The sequence below is a fragment of the Gopherus flavomarginatus genome, chromosome 8, assembly GCF_025201925.1.
Source record: "Gopherus flavomarginatus isolate rGopFla2 chromosome 8, rGopFla2.mat.asm, whole genome shotgun sequence".
NCBI lineage: Eukaryota > Metazoa > Chordata > Testudines > Testudinidae > Gopherus > Gopherus flavomarginatus.
Genome location: NC_066624.1, coordinates 23,010,407 through 23,032,235, shown reverse-complemented (window position 1 = coordinate 23,032,235; position 21,829 = coordinate 23,010,407). Strand labels below are relative to the sequence as shown.

Here is a 21,829-nt window from a genome sequence, read left to right as displayed (position 1 = left end):
CAATAAGAGAAAAGAATTTGTAAAAGAACAAAAAGGTCTGCCCACATCTACCTTCCTTCCTAGGCAGGCCTATCTTCCCTCACATCCCAAACCTCTGGGGGCCTGGGTCTCAGCCTGTTCCCCAAAAGTAACTACCCGAGAGAGAGAGAAAGAGTGTGTTAGTTCTTGTTTTATGGCTCCAGTTCTTTGTTCTCTCTTCCTATGCTATTTTTAGCCCAGTTAGTCCAAAACCAGTTTGGTGGGTTCTGCAGGAGGCCAAGTCAATCTCCTCCAGGCAAATGCCCTCCCCCATTGTCTGGTAATAACCCCCAAGTGTTTGTTGAGGGAGGTCATATCTTGCAACAGCTTGCTATTAAACTAAACCAATATATTCACGGTAAACCCCTTAGAACAGACAAACATATTGTACTCAAAAATTATTACAAAGCAACTCCAAATCAGTCACACGACATATCAAAATATTTTCATGACCTTTAGTTTCCTCATTCCTTGGAAAATTTAAATGACAAGCTTTCCTTATAAAATAATTTCTTCCCTCCACCATGCGCACATAGTGATGTGCTCTTGTAGGGTTCCACATGAAGAACAGTAAATCTGGCATTTTAAAAGAGCTTTAAAGCATGTCTTGACAGAATAGTTACACACTTAAAGAATTACTTGAACTTTGCAAACTTAGAGAAGAAAAAATAAAAGGAGGCTAAATTTTGAGCCAATCAATCTAGAAATGAGGGTTTGGTTTGAATTGTTAAATGATAAATAAGAATCACATCCTAAGTACTATAAGTTACTGAAGAAACTTACCCTAATTCATTTATTTTTAGATAGATACACAGATAGATTTCCATTCCAAACAAAGGATTATTTCAATGTTTTGTTAGTTAGGTTTTTAGAAACATACGCTTGTTGTTTATTAATATCATACACCCAGGGCATATCCCCAATCTTGTGTATACACAGTTACTTCATTATGGAAACTCCTTAGGTTCAGCAAACATTGTTTCCTCTGGTATACTTGCAATAAACTACTGTGTCATGTATTTAATAGCTATTTTCCAATATACAATATGGGTATTATCATCCAGCTTTCTACCTGGGACAGGAGTTTAACTGGGACTCAAATTTGCCATCTCAGGGCTTGTCTACATCACAAAGTTGCAGCGCTGGTGAGGGGGTTACAGCGCTGCAACTTAGGAGGTGTACACATCTGCAGGGCACCACCAGCGCTGCAACTCCCTGTTTGCAGCGCTGGCCGTACTCCCGTTTTGTCTCGGGTGTAGAGGATCCAGCGCTGGTAATCCAGCGCTGGTAATCAAGTATAGACACTTACCAGCGCTTTTCCTGACCTCCGTGGAATAAGCAGGTATCCCAGCATACCTGAGGAAGCCTCTCGTAATCAAGCTGGTCTCCTTCCCCGGTTTGCTCTCGCGTTCCCCGAACCCCGAGCAAGCAGGTCTCCTTCCCTGAGGTTTGCTGGGTGGTTCCGGGAACGCGAGAGCAAACCGCGGCGAAGCTGGTCTCCTTCCCCGGTTTGCTCTCGCGTTCCCCGAACAAGGAGGTCTCCTTCCCTACGGTTTGCAGGGGGGTTCGGGGAACGCGAGAGCAAACCGCGGCGAAGCTGGTCTCCTTCCCCGGTTTGCTCTCGCGTTCCCCGAACCCCCGAGCAAGCAGGTCTCCTTCCCTGCGGTTTGCAGGGTGGTTCGGGGAACGCGAGAGCAAACCGGGAAAGGAGACCAGCTTCACCGCGGTTTGCTCTCGCGTTCCCCGAACAAGCAGGTCTCCTTCCCTGCGGTTTGCAGGGTGGTTCCGGGAACGCGAGAGCAAACCGCGGCGAAGCTGGTCTCCTTCCCCGGTTTGCTCTCTCGTTCCCCGAACCCCCGAGCAAGCAGGTCTCCTTCCCTGCGGTTTGCAGGGTGGTTCGGGGAACGCGAGAGCAAACCACGGCGAAGCTGGTCTCCTTTCCCGGTTTGCTCTCGCGTTCCCCGAACCCCCCTTGAAGCCGCCCAACAGCGCTGCAGTGTGGCCACATCTAACACCACTTGCAGCGCTGGTTGCTGTAAGTGTGGCCACTCTGCAGCGCTGGCCCTATACAGCTGTACTAATACAGCTGTAACAACCAGCGCTGCAAAATTGTAGATGTAGACATACCCTCAGTCTACCCAGACCTGAAGTAAAGAACATACCAAAAAATAACAGTGTAGAAAGATTAAAGAGATATGTTATCAATGGGCCATATCATCAGCTAATGTAAATCAGTGTAACTCCACTAAAGCCAATGGAGCTATACCTATTTACACCAGATAATAATATGGCCCAATGTCTTCAGCAAAGAACAACATTTCTCAAGTTTAAGCTTTGTATTTCTGATGTAAATTATGTGGCCCAAAATGAGACGCAGTAGAATAGTACAGATCCAAGTTTTAAAATCTTTCCAACTCATCCCCTTCCCAAGAATTTTTTAAAATAAGTATTTTTCTGCATCTTGACTTGATTACATAAATTGAAATATCATTTTTGGGTTTTTTGTTTTTTTTTTTTTTTGTTTTGCTATTTAATGGTATCATGCCTAATTTCTGGATCCCTGGAAAATAACCCTAATCCTTTCACCGGTGTGAAACTGGTCATAAGTAAGTAGGCAGAAATTCATGATCTTGGAAGCAGTCTTAAAAGTTTAAGGTTTTGAAGTGGAAGGGGAGCATACAAGTTAAAAATTATTAACCACCAAATAAAGAAATTTCATTTAAACAAGTATTTTAAGTAATTTGTTTAAACAAAGTATTAGAGGCTTAACCTAATTAAATTCTATGAGAAACATTTATGCAATATTTTAAACCACTAGAAACGGCATCCTTTTCCTTAACCCTGTCATGGTATAATTCCCCACTCTGAACCTTAGCGTCCAAAAGATGGGGTACCAGCATGAATTCCTCTAAGCTCAATTACCAGCTTAGTACTTGTAGCACTGCCACCAACCAGGAATTCCAGTGCCTGGTACATTCTAGTCCCCCAAAAACCTTGCCCGGGGACCCCCAAGAGCCAGACCCTCTGGATCTTAACACAAGGAAAGTAAACCCTTTCCCTCACCGTTGCCTTTCCCAGGCTTCCCCTCCCTGGGTTACTCTGGAAGATCACTGTGATTCAAACTCCTTGAATCTCAAAACAGAGAGGAAAATTCACCTTCCCCCCTCCTTATCTCTCCCCCTCCCAGACTCTCCCTGAGAGAGAAAGTAATCCTAACACAGAGATAAAATTAACTTCTCTCTCCCCCTTCCCTCCTTTCTCCCCACCAATTCCTTAGTGGATCCAGACCCAGTCCCCTGGGTCTCACCAGAATAAAAAACAATCAGGTTCTTAAACAAGAAAAGCTTTTAATTAAAGAAAGAAAAAACAGTAAAAATTATCTTTGTAAATTTAAAATGGAATAGGTACAGGGTCTTTTAGCTATAGACACTGGGAATACCCTCCCAGCCTAAGTATACAAGTACAAATTAAAATCCTTTCAGCAAAATACAAATTTGAACTCCTTCCAGCGAGATACACATTTGAACTCCTCCCAGCCAAATACACATTTGCAAATGAAGAAAACAAACATAAGCCTAACTCACCTTATCACCTAGTACTTACTATTTTGAATCTATAATAACCTGTATCAGGGAGATTGGAGAGAAAACTGGTTGCACGTCTGGTCACTCTCAGAACCCAGAGAGAACAACCACCAAATTCTAACAGCACACACACAAACTTCCCTCCCTCAAGATTTGAAATTATCCTGTCCCTTGATTGGTTCTCTGGTCAGGTGACAGCCAGGCTCACTGATCTTGTTAACCCTTTACAGGCAAAAGAGATATGAAGTACTTCTGTTCTATTAACTCTTACTTATCTGTTTACGACACCCCCATACAGGGTATGTCTATACTATAGCTGGGAGTGTGCTTCCCAGCGTGGGCACAAAGATATGCACTAGCTCTGCTCAAGCAAGACCACTGAAAATAGTAAGTTGGCCATAGTGGCAGCTTAGGAGACCCGCCTGAGTACATGCCCAGGGGGGTGGTAAGGATTGTACTCTGTCAGCTAGCTTTAACTGTTACCTGTGCCACTGTGGCCACACGCTAAAAATAGCTGTGCTAGCGTGCAGCTGTCTACCTGTGCTGAGAAGCACCTTCCCAGCTTCAATGGCTTCTACTTAAAAACACTATAACAAAAACCCAGTAATATAAAATGTATAGCTATATTCTGTAAAAATATGATCCCTGAAAAAAAAAGGAGCACCTTCCTTTCTTATTATTTTTCTCTCTGCTATTACTATCTTGTAAAGTGAGCAGCTCAATGACAAGAGTTTCTGTCTCTATTCACAAATTTTAGGCTTATCAAAACATAGCAGTCATTGTAAGGATTACGTTTTACACAGCATAACTAGAACTGGAAGCAACTGGATTTACTCAAATTTTAGAACCAGGTTTAAAATAGTAATGAAATATCTGTGAGAACTGTTATGCTACTACTCCTCACTTCCACATTTAGACTTAAAAAAAAAATGCCCAAGTTTGCTCTCAAAGGATATTTTTTTTACTAAAAATAAAGTACTACCCATATGTAAATGTCATTGCACTCTCTCTTTCACACACACAAAACGTGCTTTCATATTTTTAATTCATTCATATTTTCCTGATTCCACAATATCCTTAACTTTATGCTTTTTAACACCACAAATAGATCGCACACATTTCTCTAGAGACAAGATAACAAGTTTAGTTAACTAAAACAATATATTCAAAACAGAAAGCCAGGTTGGCCTGAATTCAAAACTGATTTAAAAACATGTCAACTAGACAGTCCACTTTAAAAACAAACATTGTCACTGCTGCTAGCATACTCACTTCTGTTGTGCCTCTAAAGAAAGCAGCTCAGTTCTAATCCATGTTGGCAAGCTGTATTGTATATTCACAAGGATTGCTTTCTGCCAGACTAAGTGTGTCAAGGTTTCCTAGTCTTTGGCCACTGGTGGATGTGTTATGAAAGCTCCTTCTACTAAAACACGCCCACTTCCGTGACTCACCCAGGAGTTTCTTGTCTTCATTTTTTTTTGGTCAACTCTTGGTGGAAAATTGTTAACTAGGGGAATTCAGCTGTGTCATTCCTCTTACATGGCAACAGAAAATGTACTGTCTGTGACCTAATGACCACTATTATCTTTGAATGAATAATTATGAAGTAGTAATTATAAATTTGTTTTAAAATAGCTCCAGTTAACTTCCAACTCATTTAAAACTAAATCACGTTACAGAATTCTCTCTCCTTGATAAGTGATGAATTCAGTGACAGAGAAAACACTACAGTGGAAGATATTCTGTCTGTCCCGCCTTAGCCCTCTTCCTCAGTTTCTACCAAGCCATAACCAGCAGCAATAGAACCCATCACATATCTTCCATCTCTCTTGGGATAAAGACACAATTAATCCTGACAAGAAGACTTATTACCAAGTAGTGTGCCAAGCATTGGGCATCTCCAGAAGGGTGTGTACAAAGGAACTCTTCCACTTCTGTAGCCCACAAATCAGTTGCAGAACCTTTTCACAGTGACTACTTCAGCCTAATGGCTCTAGACAACTCTCTATACCACAAATTCCCACTACTGCCAGGAGAAAATCAAAAGATCTTTGTGACAGCAGATCCCATAGTTTTTCCTCTGCTGTAGCTGAACACAGGGATTCCCCCTATGGAGCTAGACTCAGCCTGTGCAGAGAGAGATCTCTCGCTGCAGTGGCCTTCACATCCCATCCAACCTACCCATTTGTACAGCAGAACTGCACCTACTCCACTGCCATGAGAACCTCCACAGGCCTAGACACAAATCCAGCCCCACATCTACATGCACAGAGCTTGCAAATCTGGGGGAAACATAACAAGTCTCTGCAGTAGCCAGCTAGTCACCTACATTTGGTTGAGCATATTTTCTGTCCTAACAGTCAGGAGAGGAAAGTGATTGTATAAATACTTTGTTTTCCCAACATTTATGACTGATTTTCAGCATTTTATAAGCTTTGTTTGACACACTTTCACTTCGTTGCTCAGTATTAATTCATAATTTGAAGATTTGAGAGAATAAACTACAGAACAGCCAAAGCAATACTAAGGAAGAGTCCCATCAGCAAAAATGGTGACATCCCATTAAAAACATTAGCAGTCCAAACACACTGATTTCTGCGAGGAAAAACTAGTATATTCCAAAACTTATTTTTTCATCTAGCATTGTTACAAATCTTGGAAGTTTAACATGCCTGGTTCAGAGATGCTAAACTGGAAAAAAAATGCTTCCAGAAATCTTATCCAGCACCCTGTTTCAGCAAAAATGGAGCAAGAACATCTCAAAAAGGCAAAGCAACACTACTATTACCCATCTTATGGAAACAGCATCTTCTCACTAGAAGAGACTGGAACTCTATAATAAATAGATGGAATGCTTGGTGACCCAAGATGTGCTGCTATACAAAAGGTTTTTATTTCCTTATGTGGTTCACTAGTCTTTACTGTTAACATTAAGCTGTTAAATTATTGCCAAAATCATGTTTAATAGTTTAAGTGAGACCTTATCTAAAAGAATACTTCGTATTTATGAGCTCTGTTTGAATCTTTTTTACTTCAAGAACAGTTCTAAATACTTTCTGCCAAGTCTTCTTTAATCATTCCTACAAAGTACTGAGCCAGAACACTGCAGCACATCTCCTCAGCAACACAGGCTACTGTGAGTATGTCACACCTGTCCTCTGCTCTGGTTTCCCATAGAATTTAGAATCAAGTTCAAGGTCTTGGTCCTTATCTTCAAAGTGCTGCATGGGCTGGGCCCAGGATATCTAAAAGATCCAGGACAAAGACTATAGTCAACAACTACATTCCTCTGGCAAAATGGAACTCTCAATATGAAGAATAAAGCTTGTCTGTGTGGGAGATAGAACTTTCTGGGGACAGTCTGACACTGTTGAATGAACTCCCCAAGAACTAAGGGTTGTCACAAACTTCACTACCTTCTGCTCCAAGTGCAAGATCCATTTCTTTAACCTTGCCTTTTCTAACACACAGCAACAGGTGTATGGGTATATATGTATTTTAAACTAACAAAACAAGACACTGCACAGCACACACTTCTCCCCCAGGGAGAGGATTAAAGAACCCATGACAGATGCCTAGTCACACTACACAGATTCTATGATGATGAGCACAGTAAAAGAACCTAAACAGAATAGCCAGGTAGAAAAATGCATGTCCTTCCTTTAGATAATCTCTACAAATCAGTCTCCCTCTCTCTCTTTCCCTCTTCCCCTCTCTATACAGCGTGGAGAGTGCACTCTTATATGTATTCTGGTACCTTTCACAATGTGCAAAGTGCTGTCTGAAAAAATAGGAAGATACAATCCCTGTCCCAAAGTCCTTACAATCTAAGGCCTTAATTCTCAAAACACTCAAGCACATGAATAACTTCACTACATACTAAATCCAGTTTAGTAACTTGAAATGTAGACATGAAATGTTGTTTTCTCCTACAGTACTGTATTTATTTTGGGTGAGAAAGTCACATTGACTTTCACTGGGACTTGTGCTCTTAAGTCACATATGTTCTTTTAAAATCCCTACCCTTTATTAATTCTCATAGGCTGTAGTCAATAAATAAAATAAAATAAAAACTTTATGGATTCAGGGGACTGAAATGCAACATGGAGCCTTCCACTTTTAGTTAATTTTTAATACAAACCATTACTCAGTTTGCCATGCCTGTTCAGTTGTCTGCAAGAGGTGAGTTTATGGTACTTTTCCAGTTCCTAGTGACTACATGCCTAGTTCACAGAAGATATTATCACAATTGGTTTCCTTGTTGGCAATCTGTTCAGATACCCCAAGGAATGAAAGGGCAAAGGAAACTGATATACCCTCTAATCCCAAGAAGATATTTCCTTTCTCAACAGAAAGTAAAGGATAGGATACATTGACAGGATGGTCAGAGAGAAGCTTGCACTGCTACTGCCCATGCTGCACCTCTCCAGTAATTTTTACAAACACTAAATTCACTTTAAATGAAGAACAAAATCTAATAAAATCATTAAAATGAAAGAGAGGAAATCCTTTATGTTTTATTTGAGGCAACTGTTATATAGTGTATATCTTTCTCTTTGCCCATCTTTCATCAATTTAAAATTGTTTTGGAAAGGCTGTTTCTAAAAATATAGATAAGAGTATTGAGGATAACCTATTTCCATACACAATACTTGTCCTTTTCTTACAATAGTCTAGTCTAAATGACAGAATTCCCCTTCTGTTAACTAGAGTGAAAACACTCGTGAATGGAAAGAACAAAACCTTGCTGGTTTAATCATCCATTTCCTGCTTCCCCATGTGACCTGTAAAATGGAATCTTAAGTTTAACAGTACGAAACTTCCACAAGTCTTGAACATTTTACCAAGATCCCTGTTTTATTTCTGCTGAAAAATCTTAATTGTTTTACATCAGAAGTATACTTTTAGTGTTTTCAACTTGAGGGACAAATATTTCAGAAAGGTCAAGAGGTCACAATATATAGCTTTGGGACAGATTCTCTGCTCTGTTCAGCTTCCTTTGTGACAGGCAGGTGTTGCACAGGGAGCAAAAGCCATCTGCAGATCCCTTGCTGAAATTCCCATCATGCAGGGCCAACATAACTGGATTCTTTGCCCCCCGCCCTGAAGCCTCTGGTGGAAAGGGAAATGCTGTGGGCAGGAATGGAAAATGTTGTTTTCTGCCTATCCCCAGCTAGCACATAATCCTTACAGGACTGTTCCCAACTGTCACAAGTTAGTGCAGCCCCCAAGCTGCTGCAACCTCACCTGGGAGCAAAGAATAAAAGAGCAGAAACAAAAGCTCTTTGAGAGGTATTGTCCATATGTATTTTATTCCCCTTTCGGTGCATGTGTGTCCCATGTGCTTGTGATCAGATCTTCTGGACAGTAATGTCTGTTGGGGCCATGTGTGAGCTCTGAGTCTCCTCATACTCCTATATCAAGGGCATAAAGTGTGGAGTGGCTCAGCCACCACTCAGATTCTTTGTCAACAAATTCTTTGTACCTGTGTGATGACTCAGGTGACAAGGACTGAGAGATTCCAGCTAGGTCACCTTCGGATGTTGTAGAGGTAAGAGGACTGAGGGCCACAGGACAGGATACCAGGACATACGCCTACTCTCATGTTCCCTATAAGATTTGGACCTAAACAAGTTCTTGATTCCGCTTCCAATCCATAAAATTCCCAGGACGGGGCTATAAGGAAATAAGTAGGGGATCCCTGTTCATTATGTTGCAACTGAGGAGACAAAAAGAATGAGCATTCCAAGTCTGAGGGAGGGGCTGCTAAAACCAGAATGTTCAACTGTAAGGGGAAGGGGTGGTCTTGGGGAGTTACCCAGTGCTGACGTGACTGTGGGTATCACTACCATCAAAGGAAAGTTAAGTTCTGTAGATAGTAAAGCTAATGAATCCTAAACTCACAAGAGTGCTCCTTGATGGAAGTGGAATTTGTCCAGGAGAGTCAGCTGTACCTGGATTTGAAGCTGGTCAGAAAGAGCAGTCTAACATAATCATCTGTAAATGAGCTTTCCCATCTTTCAAAGCCTTTAAGGGTATGGCTACACTTGCAGATGTAGAGCGCTTTGGGTTAAACCAGCCTTTGTAGAGTGCAGTAAGGAGAGCGCTGCAGTCTGTCCACACTATTGTGGCCACATTTGCAGAGGCACTGGGAGCAGTGCATTATGGGCAGCTATCCCAGCATTCAAGTGGCTGCAACGTGCTTTTCAAAAGGGGGGTAGGGTGGAGTATGACAGGGAGTGTGGGGGGAAAGAGAGTGGGTTCTTGGAGTCCCGACACTGTGTCAGCACTCTGCCTTGCAAGTTCCGACTCCCCTCCCTTCTCCACCCCTCTCTCACTCACTGAAAGCAAACAGCAGCTGTTTCTTTTCTTTTTACAGACCAGAGAAGCAGCTGCCCCACACACAACACCTCTCTCTTCAAACAAACATTAGCTGTGGGCGTTCCAAAGGGAGCCCCCTGCCTGCCTCTACTCATTCAAAGCAAACAGTATCTGTGTTTGTTTTTTTGATAAGCAGCTTCCGGAGCATCCGGATTCACAACAAAACAAAGAGGGGAACAACAGAGGAAGCTTCACTTAAAAGGATTATGGGGAGTTTCCGGAGGTCAATCACTGCTTAATAAGGTTACTCCCCGTTTACACTGGAGCACCAGCATCTCAGCCATTCCGCAGAAGCTGTTAATCCTCTTGGGGAGGTGGAGTACTTGCAGCGCTGTAGCCACGGAGATACAGCACTGTATGTGCCTTGCCAGAGTGGATGGGGAGTGAGTTACAGCACTGTGGGCGGCTTTATTGCGCTGTAACTCTCAAAATGTAGCCAAGGCCTTAGAAAAGAATTTACAGATTGAACATTTTTGGGGATATGAGACTTCCCAGTACTGCTGCCTGGCAAGAGGGACAATATTTAAAACCTGGTGACCTGGGCAGGGCCGGATTAACCTTTTGTGGGCGTGGCGACAAACATATTTGTGGGCCCCCATGGAGGCAATGGAGCGTGGTGTGGGTAGGTCAGTTCCCAGAGCGAGTGGCCAGCCAGGGCAATGGGGCCTGGCATGGCAGAGGTGGCCCTGCTCTGCCCAACCCAGTGAGAGGGCACTATTTACAAACCATAGTTGCCAGATGCACAGTGGCCCATCCAGACCTGTGCTGCCAGCAGACTCCTTCCCCTCGGGGGGGCAGGCCCATGCCACACCACACAGCGCCCCCCCCCACCCAACATCCCCGCTATGGCCAGAGCCGCCCTGGACCCATTATGCCCAGCGCCCCCCAGACCTCTCCCACAAATGCCCAACACTCTCCTGCCCAGAGACCCACCACAACTGCCCAGTTACCCTCACAGAACCTCCACTCCCTAGTGCCCCAACACTCACATCTTCCCCACTGTCTCACAGTCCAGCAACCCCCTCCCTGCCCACGCCTTCCAGAGACCCACTCCCCCACGCCCTGCCACACAGCTGCACTCACCAGCTCTCTGGGAAGCAACTGTGTCCTTGCCAGGCTGGTCCCAGGGCTGGTCCCAGGGCCGTAAATCACTCTGGCCCCTCAGGAGTGGTACAATCTGCCAGGCCAGGGCCTGCCCCGGCCGGGCTCCCTCAGGACCCACTTGCCAGGAGGGGTCCAGCCAAGCTCCCTCCCATGGTCCCCCCCCCAGCCATCTGGCTGAGACTGGCCAGGCTTCTGCACCAGTCCCAGGTGGCTCAGCTCCGGGGAGACAGGTGGGGCCCCACAGGTGACGGTAAGCAGAGACTGTCTGGAGACGGAGGTGCACTGGGGTCTGGCCAGGGGGCGGAGAGGAGCCTTCGGCCAGTGGGCAGGCAGGCCAAGAGGAGCAAGTGGTGGGCAGGGAGAGCCTTCTGGGCATGGGCCCAGGTTCATGAAGCCACTGGCACCATTGTAAACCCGGCACTGGACCTGGGGTAGATGTTTGTAAGCCCCTGTACTGGGAAAAAATCCCAGCGAGGGAATGAAGATTAAAACTTCCCAAACAATTAAAGCTTATCAAAAATCTGCCAACAGGCAACTCACCCTAACATTAACGTACAAAAACTAGTATAATCAGCATTGAAATAGAGACACTAGAAAGCTTAGGGTTTGTCTTCATATACAATGCTACAGTGGTGCAGCTACACCGCTGTAGCCCTTTAGTGAAGACAAGGGGTGGCCAACCTGAACCTGAGAAGGAGCCAGAATTTACCAATGTACATTGCCAAAGAGCCACAGTAATACGTCAGCAGCCCCCCATCAGCTCCCCAGTCCCCGATCCCTGCACCTCCCACCCACCAGTAGCAGCACCAATCAGCTCCTCGCCCTCCCTCCCCGCACCTCCCGATCAGCTGTTTCATGGTGTGCAGGAGGCTCGGGTGGAGGGGGGGAGCAAGGGCACTGCAGGCTCAGGGGAGGGGGAAGGAAGGGATGTAGTGGGGGCAGGGCCTGTGGCAGAGCCAAGGGTTGAGCAGTGAGCACCCCTCAGCACATTGGAAAGTTGGCGCCTGTAGCTCCAGCCCCGGAGTCGATGCCTATACAAGGAGCCACATATTAACTTCTGAAGAGCCGCATGTCGCTCCGGAGCCTCAGGTTGGCCACCTCTGGTGATGACACTTCTCCCATCGGCATAGTTAATCTACCTTCCCAAGAGGCTGTAGCTGTGCCAACAAGAGAAGCCCTCTTGTCGACACAGTGCCATCCACATGGGGTGTTAGGTCAGTATAACTACGTCACTCAGAGGTATGGATTTTTCCTGGAGCAATGCAGTTATACTGCTATAGGTCTGTAGTGTAGACCTGGCCTCAGTCTCTTAGCTATGGTTGGTGGAAAGGAAGAAAAGTGGTTGGGCAGTTCCATCTTTATGCCCTCAATACCGGAGCACAAGAACACTTCAGGTGCATATGTGGCCCCAACAGATCCTCCTGGCCAAAAGACCGTCATCAAATACACACCAGGATTAGATTATTATATTTATAGATACACACACATATAGAGAGAGACACAGATAAGTGTTCAAAGAAGAACATTAAACAGCTAACCAATATACATAGTGAACTTCAACCCATGATCAAAAGTCCGAAATCTTAGCTGACTTGCATTTCTCATACTGGCTGCTTACCAGTTAAGTCTACAGGACTCACTTGAGAGAGATCTCTGCCAGAATTTCCATGAACTTTCACTCCTCTCCCTTCTTAGAGGTTTCCTGTATCCATACTTCTGAAAAAGGTTCTGAAAAATAAATAATAATTTATTTAAAAGGAATTTAAAATTATTTCTGCTAGAATTATCAACATTCAGTTGAAGTACAATATATTGGCCCAAATTAAAAGAAGTCAAATAGAAGCTGTGTAATTAACAAGCACGTAACTCAAACAAATCTGCTTGTTCAGGTGAAGACCACAGTCCCTATACTAATTACAACAGCATTTGAAATGAATGCCTTTAAGTGTTATACACAAATACAAAATGTATCACATCTGCACACAAATTACAGTCGTAAATGATACTTAAAAGAAATAAAATAATGTACTTAGCATTTGTACAGCAATAGCACATTATTCCAAGAATGTGGCATAGCACCATTTGTAAAAGCTGATTTTTATAACTTTGAAGTCCCTCATAATAGCATCAAAAAATTATGTTGTCGAGTCAAATTCATCTGGAATTTGGTCCCTCCCTTGTTTTTTCAAATGTTTGTGCCATTTGAAATAAATAAATAAAAGGACAGAGACACAGAGAAAGGGGAAATACAGAGGCTAGTGCAGTGGATAAAGATGGGCAAAGAATGGAAAAAAAATATTAGAATATTTTTTTCAGAATCATCAGCAAAATCCATTAAACTATTTGACCAGCTCTAGTGGTGCCTTAATACCAAGAAAAATAACCACTTCAAATCAGGGATGTCACAAAGCTATTTTTTTGCTATTTGATCAAACAGCAACTAGTAACTATTTCCATTTGTTAGATACTAAATATAAATAAATACATAATCTAATGAGATTTCATCCAGTAGTAAAATATGCCAGACTGATATCTGGGATATTTCTCTCTCACTCACACACACCACACACATGCATGCATGATCACCGGAGCCCAAAACGCTTCCAATAGAGATGAGGGAGTAGTAACCCACTATGATGTTGAGAATTTGAAATTCAAACTAATTTTCTGAATTTATGATTTTTGATGTGAGAATATGCACTTGGTCTAGTTTCCATCAGCAGAAATGGGAATGTAATTTGAATTAATGTATTTTGAATAAATTACAGTACAGATTTAATCAAATCCTTCCAAACTGCCTTGATTTTCAAATAATTAAGCAATACATCTTGATGCATGGTTCATCATCAGTCCAGTATGAAACAGAAGGTTATTTAAGTTATGGCAAAGCCAAGGAAGCCTGAATCAATATTTACTTTGTTGAATATCTTCTCAAGCTATAAATTTCAAATCCAGAAATGAGTCATTTCCTCAGCATTCTCAAATACCATATAATGCAACATACCTTTAACTAGAGTTCATAATCTCAGGGGAATTGCTGAATCAGCAGCTGCTAAAAAGGTCATATAGCAGCAATGTCAAGGAATGCTTTCTTCCACGTTTGGCTAGTAGATAGAAACCAGTTGCTGATCTTGCTACCACAATCCATCCCTTTGACAGCTAAAGACTAAACTACTGCAAAGCCCTATGTGAGCATAAGTTTTAAATCAGCCTAGAAACTCAAGATGGTGAAGGTGGAAGCATCTTGTTTTTTAAAGGTATGCCTACACTTGGAGCCGGAGGTATAATTCCCAGCTCAAGAAAATGGATTCAGGCTAGCTCTGCTTGATCTAGTGCACTAAAAACACAAGTGTCTTGGCAGCATAGGTAGAAGGAAGGGCTAGCCATGCCAAATACATACCCATCCAAGATCATGGGCACAGACTTGGTGCAGCTAGCCCACCCTAGCCCTTGCACTGCCGCAACTACCCTCTATTGTTAGCGAGCTAGCTTGAGCATGTCTCCTTGAGCTGGGACTAACTCCTCCAGCTCCAACTGTAGACATACCCTAAGTCAGAGGTCCCCAAACTGTGGGGCACGCCCCATTAGGGAGGCACAGAGGGGCCCGGGCCAACCTCCATGGGGGTGGGTGGGGAGGAAGCCCCACCCAGCCCCATCCCACCCCAAGCTCTGCTCTGGCTTAGCCCCGATTCACAGCCCCCAGCCCTGCACCTGTTCTCTTGGCCCCAGTTGCAGCTCCACTCCTGGCCCTGCCCCAGCCCCCAGCTTTGGCCCCTGGCTGTGGCTCCATTCCCAACCTCAGCCTTAGACCCACCCCCAGCTGCATCCCCAGCCTCGGTCCCATTACCCTTGTCTGCATCCACTCCATCCCTGCAGCCCTGAAAAATCTGGGGACCACCTGCCCTAAGTGGTATATCCTAGCAGAAACACATGACACCAGTACACTGGATACCTATTGGGTTTCAAGGAGGAATTAAAATTTAAGTTAAAAAAATATTTTTGGTTTTGACCTATAAAGCGTTAAACGGCTTGGGCCCTTCTGCATGAGACACCATATAATGTCCAAAGGTCAGATGGGTCAAAGGGCACTCAAGATTAGTGATCAGAGTTCACGCAAGTGGGCAATAGGTAGGTGATCTAATCTAAGGGAAATGTACAAGTAAGATAGCTGGCAGGGTCAGGCAGGGTAGAGCCAAGCAGGGTCCAAGTAAAAAGTAGTGGGCAATGGTCTGTTGCTCAGACAAGACCAGAGAGGAAGTTTATATACGGTCAACAATCAATCAAGGTCAATATCATGTGGCCAATCAAGTAGGAGATTTTCAGAACCCTAGAAGCTGGCACACTCACATCTGTGAATTCCTTGATAATTGGATGAGTCAGCATGGCATGATGCCCAAAGCTGCTTCCCAAGAGCCCACTGGGCCTGGGTTCAAGACCAGTGTTTGAGACCAAATACTGACATACCACTTCTCTCTGGCCTGGTCTACACTGAGGGGAGATTGATCTAAGATACGCAACTTCAGCTACGAGAATAGTGTAGCTGAACTTGACGTATCTTAGATTGACTTACTTCGCGTCCTCGGGGAGAAGGATCGACGGCTGCCACTCCCCCGTTGACTCCACTTCCACCTCTCACCCTAGTGGAGTTCCGGAGTCGACGGGGAGCGCATTCGGGGATTGATGTATCATGTCTAGATAAGACGCGATACATCGATCCCCGATAGATCGATCACTACCCACCAATCCGGCGAGTAGTGTAGACATACTCTCTGTGTACTACACAGAAACAGCTGTAATAATTTACAACCACCTCAAATCAAGGCTACATTAAGGTCCTTGTTCAAATCATGGATGGGATCCACAATATCATTGTGTGCTTAGAGACCAAATTGCCTTAATCCAACTCCAAAAGGGGCGAGTGGCACTAGACTGCTCTCCGTGAGATTTTATCAGCTTTAGAATCTATATCCCCACCCCTTGCTGCATCTGAAATAATATGGGCACCTTCAGGGCACTCTGGAAGGCCTATCCATTTACTCATGCTTTGGGAGAGGGGTTCTTGACAAAGGCTGATGTTTGTGAAGGAGGGAAATCTGTTCTGGGCTGCTACTGGTTTTAGGTTGATTTTATTATTATTATTGTGTAAAAGGCACACAGAGCAGTAGACAGAGGTTGTAACTGAGGAGCGTCAGTAAGAGTCTGAATCTAGTTACAAAACATTCCCTGTATCTCTTCATAGAAAGTTAAACAAACAAATAATGAAGGATTTAGTCAGCCATACTGGTCTTTTTATTATTGCTGTCCAGCTAAACAAATTCAAAGTTTCAAATTAGAAAACAGCCAGAAGTGATATAAGCCAAATGTAAAATTAGTTTTCTATTTAAACCTGTGGAAAAGTGGGAATCCGAAAAGAAAAAAAGGCAGAGAGAAAAGTATGATTATGCTTAAGTGCTGGGAAATTTCTCTTTCTTAAGGGCTTGTTTTCCACTTTACATATTGATGTTGCACGAGTGTTTTGAAAATATGAAACTGAATAACTATGTGGAGAGTAAAAACAAATACATTTTTTCCTTCAGATATGTTTAGAGAAATGCATAAATATTCACTATCTGCCTAATTTTGACACTGATACTGACTGTGGCTGTGTATAGCAAATTACACAGGGGAAACATTAAACTGGCTGTATATTAAGTGTGGTCAAATGCACAGCTAAACAAATAAATTGGAAAAAAAAACAGGAGAAATATTTCCCCTGTAATATCTTTTATTTATAGTCACTTTAGTTGTTTCTTATAACAGAAATAGCTAAAAGTGTGATTTTCAAGCTGCAGGTGATCATGATTAAAGCAAGTTCTCCTCCCTACATGAGATTTAAGGCTTGAAACACCCACTTGTCAGGAGCAAACAGGAATCTCTCTCTGGTGGAGGTGGGGGGAGGCTAATGGTAAAATTTTCAGAAGTGCCTAAATGGCTCAGGAGCCTAAGTTCAATTTTGAAACTGACCCTAGGCTTGTCTACAATACAGTTGGAACCACTTAGCTATACCAGTATAATTAAAGCAATACAATTCCCCTAGTGTGGGCATAGTTACATATTCATATAAAAGTACTTATACCAGTGTAGCTTATTCCCAAACAAGAAGGGGAATTAGTACACCAGTGTAAGTCACCTATATAATGGTGTAACTGCATTCACACTATGGCTTTTACTAGTATGACTGTTTCATTTTTTACTAAAATAACACCCCTAACCAAACTAGTTATACCAGTAAATCTAACTGCAGACCAGGCCTTAGATTCCCAAGTGCCTAAATTACTTTTAAAAACGGGACTTAGATTCTTAAGTCCTGTTGGCACTTTTCAAAAATATTACCCTAAACCTTCAATTTCTGTATGATGCAGGCTTTATTTATTTATTTAAAAGTTTTTAGATCTTGTGTGTAACAGGGCATCACTGCCCCCCCCCCCTCGGTTCTACCCCTGCTGCGCCCACAAACCACCCAGAGACCTCTGTATTGGTGCAGTAACCCAGGCTCTTTATTTACAGTATCCTTTCCCACTTCTAGCTACAACCAGCTTCAATATTACAGCCTCAGGGACTACTAGCTCCTGCAGTCAGCAGAAAGGAGCTCCCACTCACCCTAATTCTCTGGCTCCTCCCTTTCCTTTTACCCCTGGCTTCTTTCCTGTCAGCCTTTATGTAGCCTTGGCTAACAACCGGCAGCTGTTCCCTGTTTGCCAATCAGCTCCAATTCCCCTTTCTTGATTGGAGCTAGCATGACAGAGGTCTGGCTCAGTTTTCCTGAGCCAGCCAGCACCCTATCACATGATAATTTTGAAGATAACCTTTCAAATGTGACTCAATCCTATGTTTTCTTCCTAAGGCTATAAAGAGAGCCTCTACTGTCCACAGTTTCCCCAATATGTAACCAATTGTCTTGTCAGTGTTTACAGCTGCTATTCAGAATCTTGTGGGTAACCTGTGAAAATGAAAAAAAAAATAATCACATTAATTTTACTCTGCTGTTGTTTCTTGGGAAAGCTAAGAACATACCTGAGGGAGGCACTGATTCTTTGCTCAGTATGAGTCATGAGCATGGATTCTAACTTCAAGAGGCTCGATCACAAATGGACACAGATGTGGACCCTTCACATACACAAGGCAGAAGGAGTAGAGTGGCGTGTTTAAAGCTCACCTCACTTTATGAAGGCAGTCTCATCTTCATATGAGGACTAAAAGGAAGCTTCGAAGGAAGGCAGAGGTGAAAGTAAGCCGGTACAAGCTGGTACGGCGTACCGGCAAGAACCAATACACCACGCCGGACTGCATTGCTTTTGCTGCGAGGATTTAAAGGGCTCTGGACTCCCTACCGCAGCTGGCAGCCCAGAGCCCTTTTAAACCCCCCACCCCCAGCTCCAGTGGCCGGGCTGGGGCTGGATTTAAAGGGCTCTGGAGTGCCGTGGCTGCGGTCGGCCCAGAGCCCTTTAAACCCTCCACAGCAGCTGAGATTTAAAGGGCTCAGAGCTCCCTGCCACTGCGGGCAGCCCAGAGCCCTTTGAATCCTGACTGCGGCTCCAGTGGCCAGGCTGGGGCCAGGATTTAAAGGGCTTGGAGCTCCCCTCAGCGGCAGGAGCTATTGGCCCTTTAAATACCTGTCCCAGCCCCGCAAAGCTCAGGGTTCCCCGCAGCAGCCGGAGCCCCAGGCCCTTTAATTTGCCCCTGAGCTCTAGGGACTTCCCAGCTACCTCTGCAGCTGGGAGGCTCTGGTTGATTTAAAGGCCCTGGGTCTGCCAACCACAGCTAGTGCCCCAGGGCCTTTAAATCTTGAGGCCACGCCCCTTCCAGATGAGGCCATGCCCCTTCCAGATGAGGCCACGCCTCCCTCAGGACTCCGGCAGTACTGGTAAGTCCTATAAGTTACTTTCACCCCTGAAGGAAGGACAAATCTGCAGAAATTCTCTGCTCATTACACTCAAGACCTAATTATCAGAGACAGCTAGTGAAGCATAGACACAGAAACATATAGCAAAAATCAGTAATCTCCTAAATGAGGAGTTAAAAATTGCTAATATTCTTTGAACAGACAGGTATTTTGCTAATTGCCCATTTCTATTTTTATTTTATGTGCTGTTTATAAATTATACATGACTGCCTCCTCTTATTGACCTTCTTTAAAGACAAAACAGAGCTACAAATCACAAGTTAATTTAACTCTGCTTCAACAGCAATTCCTGAACAGTTCAAAATATAGCAACTTTCTCAAGGATTAAGTGAACCAAAAGCTCCACTCATTTTCATTAATTCAGAATACTGTTTCCTGCCTGTGAGGTTAATACTGATTTCTGATACTTATGAAATTTGAAAGAGAGATAACTAAGAATGAACAAAATGTTTCAGATAATGTAAGATCTCGCTCTCTGAACCTTTTATTGAAATTTTTAAAAGTTTAACTTTCATCCTGACACTTCATTATCTGTCATAGGTCTCTGCATTTACTGGCTCCGGCTAGGACTATATGTGTAAATACCAGAATACCTGAGAAGTGCTATTTTTGCAGTACTTCTAATACAGAAATAGGCACCAAAAAAATCTTTCAAAAAACACCAATAAAAAGTATGCGCTTGTGAGTTTTCTACCTCAGTGGTTCCCAAACTTGTTCCGCTGCTTGAGCAGGGAAAACACCTTGCGGGCCGGGCCAGTTGGAAATGGAGGCCAGTACATCCCTCGGCCCACGCCACTTCCAGCAGCTCCCATTGGCCTGGAGCAGCGAACCGCAGCCACTGGGAGCTGCAATTGGCTGAACCTGCAGACGTGGCAGGTAAACAAACCGGCCCAGCCCACCAGGGGCTTTCCCTACACAAGCGGCAGAACAAGTCTGGGAACCACTGTTCTAGCTCAATTTTGTATACACAGAAACTAAATTTTTTCAGACGTGGTTACCCAATATTCAGCATCTAAATTCACATATAGATATTTAGGTAAGTGACCTGTATTTTCAGAAGCACCAAGCACTCAGGAACTCTCACTGGTCTGAAATGGGAGATAGTACGGTCCATTGGAGAGGGTACTGGATTGAGAAGAAATGGATACTTACTGTAACTGTGGTTCTTCGAGATGTGATGAAGACGTGTGTTCCACTTAGCTGCATGCATATCCAGTGCACCTGAGCCAGAGAAATTTAACTAGCAGTATCCATAGAAGGCACCTCATGGCTGTAGCCCCTTCCCTGGCTACCTGAGGGGGCACTACCTTGACCCTCCCTCAGTTCCTTAGCACCAAATACCTGGAAACAAGATGCAGAGGGAGGGTGGGTTATGGAATACACATCTGAATCAGATATCTAAGAACCACAGTTATAATAAGTAACCACTTCAAGTAGATGCAGCCATGTATTTCATGTAGGTGACTCAAGTAACCAGCCATCCAGATACAGGAAGATGTGAATTCCCTCATTTCGGAGATACACAGTAACAATAACTATGCATTTGGTAAAAACCTGGGAGGCAGGAGAGAGGCCAAATGGTAGCACTGTGTACTGAAAGGAGCACTCTGCCACAACAAATCAAAGGAATTTTCTGTGGCTCAGCAAAATCGCCACATGAAAACAGGCATCCTGAAGATCTGGAGCAGAAAACCAATCATTCTGAGAAACACAGGGAGAATGGTCAACTGAGTGACCATTTGGAACTTAATGTACTTGATTCATTTGTTGAGGTCATGAAGGTTGAGTTCTACCCCTCCCTTGGATTTGGGTACCAGAAAGTACTGGGAATAGAAGCCATGATCCTTGTGTTCTGGAGTAACCTCTTCACTGCTCCCAAAGCCAGTAGAGAGTGGACTTGCTCGAGGAGCAGTATCCTGGCAGAGGGGTCACTGAAGAGTGAGGAGGAGGTGTGGAAAAGAATGGGATGACACAACCCGACCTCCCGGTGCTTAGGACCCAGCTGTCGGTGATCAAGCCCCAAGCACTGCAAAAGCAGGACATCTGTCCCCCTTGGAGCAATGACTAGAACAGTGCTCTGGACCAAGGAGTCAAAAAGGGCACTTGGGGGATGCTAGGGGAGGGAGTGTGGAGTGACTGAATCCCAATCCTGACTGCTTCCTCCTCTGGGATTTATGCCCCTCTATGTGGTAGTCCTGTTGCCTCAGAGAGGGAAATGGCTGATCAAATATGCACTGTGGACAATACTGTTGCTGCTGCACCCCGTTGTGGCACCTACGCAAGCCCAAGGACTGCAGGGTAGCCTTGGAGTACGAAGGAGTGCAGCATCTCATTAGTTTTGTCCAAGAACAGTATCTGGCCAAAGGAAAAGACTTCAATGGCTTGCTGGATATTGAAGGCAATGCCTGAATTCTGCATCCGTGAAACCCTTCTCATGGTGACTATGGAGGTCCTTTCCCTGGCCATGGTATCCGCAATGTCTAGTGTGGAGTGCAAGGACCTCTTAGCCACCAAGCATTCTTCAATGACAAATGCGTGAAATTCCTCTCCCAAGGCCTCGGGCAGCTGGTCTGCAAACTTTGACATTGCTGTCCAGTTAACAAAATTGTACTTGAACAGCAAGGCTTGCCGGTTAGTAGTTAGCATCTGTAAAGAAGAGGAGATGTAAATCTTCCTGACCATGAAGTCCATTTGTTTAGAGTCCCTATCCTTGGGGGTTGTCTTAAACCTGTCCAGCTGAGCTCTGTTGTTCACTGCAGTTACAACTAGAGAATCTGGGGCCTGATGGGAGTAAAACCCC

General features: G+C 44.1%; 1 protein-coding gene across 1 annotated transcript in view; it reads right to left on the bottom strand.

Moving 5' to 3' along the window:
* ZC3H12B (zinc finger CCCH-type containing 12B) overlaps window positions 1–21,829 on the bottom strand; it is a 102,025-nt gene that overhangs the window by 23,031 nt on the left and 57,165 nt on the right. Inside the window, exon 2 of the mRNA XM_050964630.1 lies at window positions 12,728–12,815. The gene's annotated coding sequence lies outside the window, so the exon portion shown is untranslated. The remainder of the gene's footprint in view (window positions 1–12,727; window positions 12,816–21,829) is intronic.